We start from the raw sequence: 10707 nt of genomic DNA on the forward strand, positions 1-10707 counted from the left end.
TCATCAAAGTTCCTTGTGAGAGGGTCTAAATCCTTTTCTGGAGGCCAGTATAGAAGGAATTAACTTTTTTCTTCTTCTGTAGAAATGATCAAAACTGCCTAGCCTGCATGGAGGGAAGAGGCAGCTGTAATGAATTATTTATCTGCAACGCACTGTAAGAGGGATGCGCCGTGATTAATTGTAGAGCTGGGCAGGAAATGGTTGCCTTGTCCCAAAAGATTTTTTGAGATTAAGGATGTGTTGCTGTTCCACACCAGGATAAAACCAAAAGCCCTTTACAAGATCTTAGAAAGGGAGAGGGAGCAAGACCCACCTACAAAACCCCCTCGTCAGTCATATGCATAGAAGTCTTAGAACACCTGAGAATAAAGTTTGGTAGAGAGTTAATCAGATCCAAACCATCCCATTCAACCTCCACATCCCTGGGAAGTGCTTTAGGGAGACCAACATGGAGGAGCAGGGACATGAGCCTTGTTGATCTTGCATGAATGCCATCACTGCTGAGCCAGGATGGGGCTTAGGTCTTGGCTTTTCATGCTGTTCATTTCACTTCAGCAAAAGAGTTGTGACCAGTTCTACCTGATTACTCAGTCCTTATAGAAGCAACCCATTGTTTATACTGACTTTTCCATTTTTAGAGCTAAATGCTGCAGAGCTGAATGATCTTTTATAAAATTTTTACCTCTGAATGGGAAACCTCCTCTTTTAAAAAGCTTACATGGAAGTGACTTTATTTTCTGAATCATTTCCCCCACGTGCCTCATAGATAAGAAGTTTTCTCTAGTGGGTTTTTTTTCCAACACCCCCAGTTTAGGCACTTAGCCTGACCATATCGAAGTGCCATGCTATATTTTTAAGGGAGGCTGAGAACTGATTCTATGGATACAACATATCAGAATCTCCAGAAGTTGAATCTATTCCATCTAAAATCATTGTCTTGTTCCATAAAAGGAACAAGGAAAGCTTTGCCATATCTTCATTACAGCCGTAGAAGTTCATACTTGACATAGTTTCTCCCCAGGGTATGACTGTGGTAAAGAAAAAAATTATGCTGACTGAAATAACTTGAATGTATATACATTAAAAACATATGGTCTTCTTGCTTGTAGGTATGAGTTGGTGAAGCTGGATACCTCTTGAGATTTGTGAGGGGATGTGGCAGATCAGATTGATCCTTTTCCTGGCACCAGGAGAAGGATGTGAGAAAAGCACCAGGTGTTTTCTTTGGTCTTTGTAGAGACAGAACAAGCAGAAATAAAAAGTATTAACATTAACCACTTTGCATGTAAGGAAGATCTGCATACTTAATTGACGAACAAAATAATGCTGATGCATTTCCAGCAACCTACATGAAGATAGAAAGTGTTTATTAGAGTTTTAAGAGATACAAGAATAGCATTTCTGAAAGAAAATAGGGAATCTCAAACTGTATGAAAGCCATTTGATTAATCATTTTCATCTCCTTTTCTCAGCTCCTTTTCTGCCTTCTTTTATTCAGCAGGGTCAGATTTTCAGGGATGCCAGGTCTACCTTAGCACACCTGTCATCCCTGCAGCTGCACTGAGTGGACATCAAAGCAGCTGTGCAGAAACCCAAACTTCACTATTTTATTCACTGGAGGTGTTACCAGCCCCTAGGCTCTTGCATATCCCTGTCATTCCCAGCAGCTGCTGAGGAAGCTTGCTCTGTGCTCTGAAATACCCAATATCTCGAAGTCAGACCTTGATCTTCCCAGCTTTACCTGAGCTTTCCCAGAAGAGCTCTGCAGGTGGGCAGGGAACAGCCTCTACAGCACATCCCGGTGCTCTCAGCCCAGGACAGCAGGCACCTCCATGGGGACAGGGACATCAGCTCACAAGTCAGAGTCCAAGTAAGGAGGAGCCATGGGTAGGCAAAGAGGACAATGACCTGGATTGAGTTTCAAATAGATCCACCAGGCCACTGGAGGGGAGGGTGTCCCAGGTGGGGCCCAGGACCATGAGAGTGTCTCAGCTGCCCATGGAGCTTGTTTCTCCATGCAAGTGGTGGATTTAGAGCAGTAAGTTTCACATAGCTTATGCTTTGTGGGATCAGGATGCTTTAAAACAAAATCTCAGGTCAGAGGGACCTGCAAGCAGGAGCTTCCAGAAGGGAGACAACAGCTTTGTCCTGGTTTCCCTGCCTGTGCTACTGCATAGGTCCACGCTGCCTTCCTGCCAAACTCTGCCTTTGGTTTCCTTGAACTCAACCTGTGTTAACAGGCTGGTTCCATACTTGTCTATCTTTTTTTAATCCCTAGTTGACCAGACACCAACAAGTCTTTTTTTTAAAGCATGGATCAGGACTGCATTGTCAAAACAGCATGAATGTCAAAGCAGCAATTATGACTCCAGCTTGCAGTAGCAATGCCTGTAAAGGTTCATCCTGATATTTGTGTAAATCATACTGTAGCAAAATCTAGATCCATCTTGTTAATGAAAATAATAATTGTTCACAGTTTGACTGTAGGCACTGGTTAGGCAAGTCTTCTCAAACTCTACAGATGTTATCTGGAAAATTAGGGAGCTGCAATTGAACTCAGTTTCTGGACAAGCATGAGGAGGAGGTTTATTAATTCATCAAAGTTCCTTGTGAGAGGGTCTAAATCCTTTTCTGGAGGCCAGTATAGAAGGAATTAACTTTTTTCTTCTTCTGTAGAAATGATCAAAACTGCCTAGCCTGCATGGAGGGAAGAGGCAGCTGTAATGAATTATTTATCTGCAACGCACTGTAAGAGGGATGCGCCGTGATTAATTGTAGAGCTGGGCAGGAAATGGTTGCCTTGTCCCAAAAGATTTTTTGAGATTAAGGATGTGTTGCTGTTCCACACCAGGATAAAACCAAAAGCCCTTTACAAGATCTTAGAAAGGGAGAGGGAGCAAGACCCACCTACAAAACCCCCTCGTCAGTCATATGCATAGAAGTCTTAGAACACCTGAGAATAAAGTTTGGTAGAGAGTTAATCAGATCCAAACCATCCCATTCAACCTCCACATCCCTGGGAAGTGCTTTAGGGAGACCAACATGGAGGAGCAGGGACATGAGCCTTGTTGATCTTGCATGAATGCCATCACTGCTGAGCCAGGATGGGGCTTAGGTCTTGGCTTTTCATGCTGTTCATTTCACTTCAGCAAAAGAGTTGTGACCAGTTCTACCTGATTACTCAGTCCTTATAGAAGCAACCCATTGTTTATACTGACTTTTCCATTTTTAGAGCTAAATGCTGCAGAGCTGAATGATCTTTTATAAAATTTTTACCTCTGAATGGGAAACCTCCTCTTTTAAAAAGCTTACATGGAAGTGACTTTATTTTCTGAATCATTTCCCCCACGTGCCTCATAGATAAGAAGTTTTCTCTAGTGGGTTTTTTTTCCAACACCCCCAGTTTAGGCACTTAGCCTGACCATATCGAAGTGCCATGCTATATTTTTAAGGGAGGCTGAGAACTGATTCTATGGATACAACATATCAGAATCTCCAGAAGTTGAATCTATTCCATCTAAAATCATTGTCTTGTTCCATAAAAGGAACAAGGAAAGCTTTGCCATATCTTCATTACAGCCGTAGAAGTTCATACTTGACATAGTTTCTCCCCAGGGTATGACTGTGGTAAAGAAAAAAATTATGCTGACTGAAATAACTTGAATGTATATACATTAAAAACATATGGTCTTCTTGCTTGTAGGTATGAGTTGGTGAAGCTGGATACCTCTTGAGATTTGTGAGGGGATGTGGCAGATCAGATTGATCCTTTTCCTGGCACCAGGAGAAGGATGTGAGAAAAGCACCAGGTGTTTTCTTTGGTCTTTGTAGAGACAGAACAAGCAGAAATAAAAAGTAGTGCAGCCATGATTTCAGAACATTTTGCAAATAAGATACACTTTTAATCTTTTTGAACACTGGGACATGGAAAAGGAATGCCTGGTTGAGAAATACTTTGAGCCACATGAGCCATATTCAGTTTCCATAAGTGTGCAGAGAGCACAAGCTAGCTAAATTTCAGTTTAATCCAGCTAAATTCCAGCCTAGTCCAGCTAACAGCCATGTGTATGCAGGATGTTCCAAATCCATTACTTCCTCTCAATTCCCCGGAGGCTGGCAAAAGTTGCAAGCGTAATGTTGCTAGGATCTGAAACCTTCTTAGTCAGATGTTTAGAACTAAATGTGTTCAGTTAAATTATTGCTGGTACAGGAGACTTGCACTGATGAGTCAGATGGCCAGTCTGTCTGAACTATCAGCAGAGTTGGATTCAAAGAGGACCAATGAAGAACAAGCCCTGAGACTGACAAATCCAGCAAATGTGTGCAATTAGTTACACTGCCTGTACGTCATGTGGCCACTGGTGAGGCTCAGGCTGCAGCTGATAAAGACTTTAGGACACAAATTGCAGGCTGGCAGTGACTGCAGATCTCGGTGTCCCTGTCTGGATGTGACTGATGCCAACATCTAGATATGCCATCGTACCATCGTTTTTTATTAAATACAATGGACTTCAAATTTAGGAAATTTTTCTTCAGAAAAACAGGCCAAAGCTGTGCTCTTCCAATTCTTGAAAGTATGGCCATCTGCCTCTGGAGTGGGTGAGCTCTATTGCAGGCCTTAGATCGTGGGTGATGGACACAACAACATCACAGATGACACTGACAACCTGCAGACAGGATGTAATGTTTTTATTCTTGTTTGGATTTATTTTTTTCTTTCACATTTATAATTACACCAGACTTGTCATAGCCATTTTCTTGTATAACTCTTGCTGCAACAATTCACGCATTTAAAGTCCCAAATCAGATTATCAAATCTATCTATTTGATTTGGTACTACATTTGAAAGGCAACCAGAAGCACCAGGTGGTCCATTTCTTAAGTGAGACGTGACATTAAGAGTGTTCATCCAGTCCTGTCCCATTTTTTTTAACTTTCTGCCTAGTCACATTGAAATGAAAGTCACAGTGCTCACAGTGCTCACAGTGCTGGTTACAATTACAAAATTTTACAAAATCTTGGACCTATTAGAAGATGTCACCCTGTTACATGCACGGTTTGAGGTCTAGTCTCTCTAGCATGAGAAAATGGGTTTGATAGCTCATTGGTGTCGTGTACCTACTACACTTTTACTTGGCTGGATTTCTAAAGGGAAAGATAGATTATTTTATTGATAGGCTTTTAACACTGTTTGATAATTATCATTGGATTTGATACACTTGGATGTTGAAGAAAATGTCACTCCACATAAATTGTGTAATTTATAAATCTATAAATGTCTACATATTAAAAATAATTATACCAATATCTATGCTTAAGATATGGATCTAATACTAGAGATTGCCAGGATTAGAAACTGTTTCCATTATCTGAACAGTAACTGTGCAAAATCAGATCTGAGTTAGTCATTAAAAAATTTACTGATATTTTTATCTATTTTCAAATACCACTCTAAACTTTATAGTGTTTAATCTAGCTTACTTGTTAAAGGAACATAAAAAGAGGCATTAGGAATGTAGATTTAGTGTAGCACAGCCATTAAGATGAAGAGTAATGGCAGGAAAGCCTTAGCTCTCAGATTCTCCTGCTATACTAATGTCACCAAAATCATATTACTGGGTTTCAGGTGGTTTTCATTGGCTGCATGGGCAGAAGGAATGGTTCCTTTTGCCCCATAGAAGCAGGTCTCCTGATCCACTGAATTCACACCTGTGTGTAATTTTATGCACACCCACAGCAGCATGAATTGATGCATTGCAAAGGTCTTTGTTCTCTGTGTAAGGGCTCAAGCACCCAGGTTAGGTATGTCCCCCATGCTGGTCGGTGTAGGGGTATCACTCTAAGGTCAGGGCCACGGGCCAGACTGAATGAGTTAGACCTGTTAAACACTTTCATAAGACATAATATGCCATCCTGGTTAAAAATGCCACATTTTTCAAAATAAAATGAAAATTTTTTTTGAGTTACTATTTGCAACACTATGCTTGCTGATGAAGCATAGTAAAAGAGATCTGTTTTCCAGGTGGTAGGAAGTCTGCTAGGCTAGTAGAAAAGAAACTGACTGGATTTGTTCCTGTGTTTGTTTGTTTACTTAAACTGCTGGTTTTCAATCTGCTAATCACCAGTGGCTGTTGTCTTTTGAGGAAAAAAACCCACAAGAGTACCAAAATTGTTTATGAAAAGCTCTTTTGTGGACCAGTGGTCTAAAGTTTTTCAATATAAAGGAAGCCTTGTACAGTTTACAAAAAGGTGTCGGGACTGTATCTCCATCTGAGATTTTAACATTCTGTGCAAGAGTAAATTGGCTTTAACAGCCAAGGAAGATTTACATATTGTACAGCTGAGGGTTACTTTGTTCGCTTGGCTGATGATCGAGAACAGCAAAAGGCTTCCAGATAAAGCTAAACTACAGTAAGACACTGTCTCTGTGAAGTGTCTTTTCCCTATATAATTTCCAGAATTATCTGAGGCACATTTTAGAGATGTGGTTAAGTAGTCGTGGAATAACAGATATTGTTATGATAGGGAGGAGAATGATTTGTCATTTGGTTCACCTTTCTTTATCAAGGTGACTTTCCTTGGGCAAAGACTCCTTAGTTCACTGATACTAGGAAAAATCATGAAAAAACCATGGTTGAGATTGAGTGAATCACATAAACATACAGCTGTATATAGCCATATATTGCAAATAGAATAAAATGTGTGTCCCCTAAACTTCAGTCACCTCTTATTGATAAACTGGTAACAGCCATGTCTCATTTGGGGTTTCTCTCCATACCCACTTCTCTTCAGTCACCAGGGATTTGCAAGCATTCTTGGGGGTTCCTTGGAACTTAGGCTGACAGAGCAGTGCAGGACAAATCATAAGTATGATTCTTAGCTGTTAAAGACAAGTTCTTGGAACTCCAAAGAGGTGTTTGCATTTTGTAATTCTGACTACAAAGATTTTTCTTAGAAGAAGTAGTACTCTGTTCTCCTCTGCTTGTAGTCTGTACCATTATTTGCATAAGCCACAGTTCCAGGTTGTACCATAAATAAAGGAGAGGGACACTTTTAAAAGGAGATTAAAATATAGGAACTGGGTTGCATATTTTTGTTTTCTATCTTACTGTTGGCTACTTGCACGGTCAAAATAAATTTGGATATGCAGCTCATACCATAAAACAGAGTCGTTGGTTTGACCCTCAGCAAAGTGTTCCCTTTGCTGTAATTCCAAGCAGTAACATACTAAATCCGTTCCGCTTGGGAAGCCAGATACCCAAGCAAGCCTGGGTTCTTACCTAAGCTTGATTTTCAAAGAGGTGCAATTTTCTGTTATCAGTTACCTATCCAAAGAATATGAAATCTCTACCTTCACATATGCCACGTAGGAACAGTAATTTAACAACTTTTTTTCCTCTTGGAAGCCTTCCAAATCAATATTTTTGTTCTGTTTCAGGCAAAATGGAAACACATAAAAAATTACTTTGTTCATATCCCTTTGTAGCCTGTGGCCCTTTGAGCAACAGTCAGTAGGCAAAAATTAATATATGACTGAAAGAGAATGATCTTTCTGAGGTTTCTGATGGTGGCTGAGGAAAAATAAGGCCAGGAAATAGTAGTTTTATAATTTGCAATAAATTATATGGTGGTGGGTATCTACTGAGTCCAGTCTGGAATATTTTCTCCGATTGCAGTGAAAACTGCACCTTATGCTCTTACCTCTAGCTGCCAAATCTAAAACCTGTTTCCAACTGCTAGGCATCAAATTGAGCATGTGTGAGACACAACTCTTGGGATTAATGTTAAATGAGTGAATCTTAGACCTTATCTATCATTTATTTGTCTCATGTGTGCACCCATGGATATCACAGGCATTTTTATTTAATTATTCAAGAATTGGCACGTGACTTGCATTAGGTCCTTCCTCTGGATATCTTGCTGACAGAATAGTGCAAAGGAGCAATATCTAATCCTCATACAGCTAAAACTGTGTGTGAAGAGAAAGATCCTATTAAACTGGCCCTGTCACGTGAGCGGAAATTACACTTAATACTAAGTTCTGGTTCTTAAGACAGAATATAGTTATGTCCATACCACTAAATTGATTCAGACTGCCATAAAAGAGTCGTAAGGTTTCATCTTAATTTCAGAGTAAATCTCCGTGTATTCAGTCTGTGTCATTTTGATGGATACAGAATTGTGCACTGCTACAAGGCCAGCACATATATTTATTTATTCAGGACAATATATGTCATGAAAACATTCATTGTAAAAGACTTAGTGTTCTCTAATGGTCTGATCCAGCATCACTGAAATCAATGAGAATCTTTCTTTCCATGTTGGTAGTGCAGGAGCATGCCAGCAGTATAGAAAGCATTCCTCTGACCTAAAGTGCCTGGCACAAATGTCAAAATTACTAGGAAAATAAAAGGCTGACAAACAAGCAACCCCATAGACATGTGACGAATTTGGAGGCAACTGAAAATACAGCTATTTTCTAATATGTGAAACATATGTTCTGAGAAAGATGGGTTATTCTGGCTATATGTCTATGCTCACTTGTAGTATTAAGAAAAAAAAAAAACCAAAGAGTAGTAGCAGAGGAGTTCGCAAAATGCACCTTTAAGACAGCTGCAGAAAAGAGATGGTTAGTTTACTTGCCTTTAAAATTCAACTTGCTAAACAAAGTTGATTTATTCAAATTTTCATTAATTTTACCACATTTTGCTTTATTTTGCTTTAAATAGCACCCTCAAAAAAAAAAAAAAAAGAAAAAGGTGGCAGAAGTATTATTTCTTGTTTTTAATGAATGATCAGCCTGCAGTATAAATGCTTATTTGGTGTCATTACTTTAATGAAGAACTGCAAACCACATATTTTGGTTGCAACTAGTTTCACATGAGTACTTCAACCCTGGGAATTTTTAGGGCTATCCTATGAAGTGAACCAGCCCAAGGGACATGAACCATAACACTATATACAGAACAAAAATGTGCCTGTGTGCATGCACAACCATGAGCCTCTAGCATTATTGTCCTTTGCCAGTACAGTCAGGATATGACATGTGACCAAACACTTCTGTCTTGGGAAGTCCCTTCCTTTGGATGTTCCCTGGAGGGAACACCCATGTCCCTGCCAAGGAGGCTCCTGCCCCCATTTAGCTGTTGACCTGTTGCCACAACATCATCACAACTTGCCTGCCCAGCTTTTGGAAGTAGTTTCCCAGGGCTCCCACCAACCTCTGCTGAAGCTTCCATCAGCAGTGGCTTCCCAGTCCCTCAGCAGAAGTCTTCAGAAGAAAGCCTTAAGCAGAAGGGCACCTGAGGGAATGGAAGGTATTACAGAGAGTAACAATCTTCTGTGTTGCAGACTTTCTGACTTCAGACATCCATCTTCATCCTCTCTCTGTGCTCGTTTTACCCAGCAAGCATCCAACAAAGACAAACAGCTGTTGGTGTCTGGGGCTGGCTTCCAGACAGGGACCCAGTGCATTTCACAGGTCCCCTTGAGGTCTGTCTCCCCTGGACCCATAATTGGTTCTTCACTCCGAAGTCCAATACCCAGCAGAAATCCAGGGCAAAAAGAGACTTGTCCAAAATAAAAGACCTGTCCACAAATAAATAAAATCACCTTCACATAAATCCATATGTCATTCCTCTCCACATTGCTGTTATGCTTTCCAGTCACAAATGGGAAAAAAGTCTAAATTCAGTTCCTTTCTCCACTTTGATACCGTTATTTTATTGATGGGAACATTGCCAATCTTTTTTATGCAAGTATCCAAGTAAAAGACCCAGGAATCCTCTTGGCCTTTTAGTCTTTGGTCAAACTCAATGATCTTTCTGAGCTTTAACAGGTCTTGAGATTTTGCATGTGGTGAGATTTGTTGCAAACTTATTTAATATGATGCAATTTTTTAGCCATAAGTACAATGAAGACTGAGAGAGCTAGATGAACTGAGAGTCTGTCCCTAGATGCTGTAAGAGGCTTTATATTGTCTAGGGACATGTGAAGGGAGCTGGGAGGCAACAGAGCGGCTGCTGGCCAGTCTTGGGCCACCCAGAGCCTCTGCAAGGGAAATTCCAGCACCTCTGCAGTTTGAAAGGGAAGAGATGCTCCTCTTAAGACTTTATTTGTTTTTAAATTTTACCTCGTAGTTTTTTCTGTCAAAACCAGATTTTTGACTAAATCAGCCACATCAGGAAAAGGAATGGGAATGAATGAATGACAAATAAATACAAGCAAAAACCGCCTCTTTTTTGCAGCAATCTTGCAAAGGGCAGGGCAGAAGACAAGGACACTTCTTTCAAAAGGGGATCTTGGACTCATGCCATGACCATCCCTGACCCTTCCCGTAAGAGGAAGTTTCCCTGCTCCGCTTTCTTTGGGTTTCTCCCCTTCTGCACCAACTCTCCTCGAGCCCATGGATCTGTCTTTTTAAATGCAAAACGAAGAAAAGGTCGGGAGCGTGTGGCAGCCCTTCCACGCACCCACCGCCCACTGAACCCAGGGGAGTTGGCAGAGCCGCTCACTGCCCTGCCCTGGGGGAGCAGCGCTCTCCCCTGGCTCCCAGCTGCGTCCGCCCGCTGCCTCGGCCCGGTCCGACACCGAGCAGAGGCGCTCCGGGCCGGCGATTTTCCCTGAATCCTCATAAATAAAACTGTACATAAAGTTGCAACAGAAAAAGCAGCGGAACTGCACCGCAGCAGTCCCGCATGAAAGGAC

The sequence above is a fragment of the Corvus brachyrhynchos genome, unplaced genomic scaffold (assembly GCF_000691975.1).
Source record: "Corvus brachyrhynchos isolate BGI_N302 unplaced genomic scaffold, ASM69197v1 scaffold255, whole genome shotgun sequence".
Lineage (NCBI taxonomy): Eukaryota > Metazoa > Chordata > Aves > Passeriformes > Corvidae > Corvus > Corvus brachyrhynchos.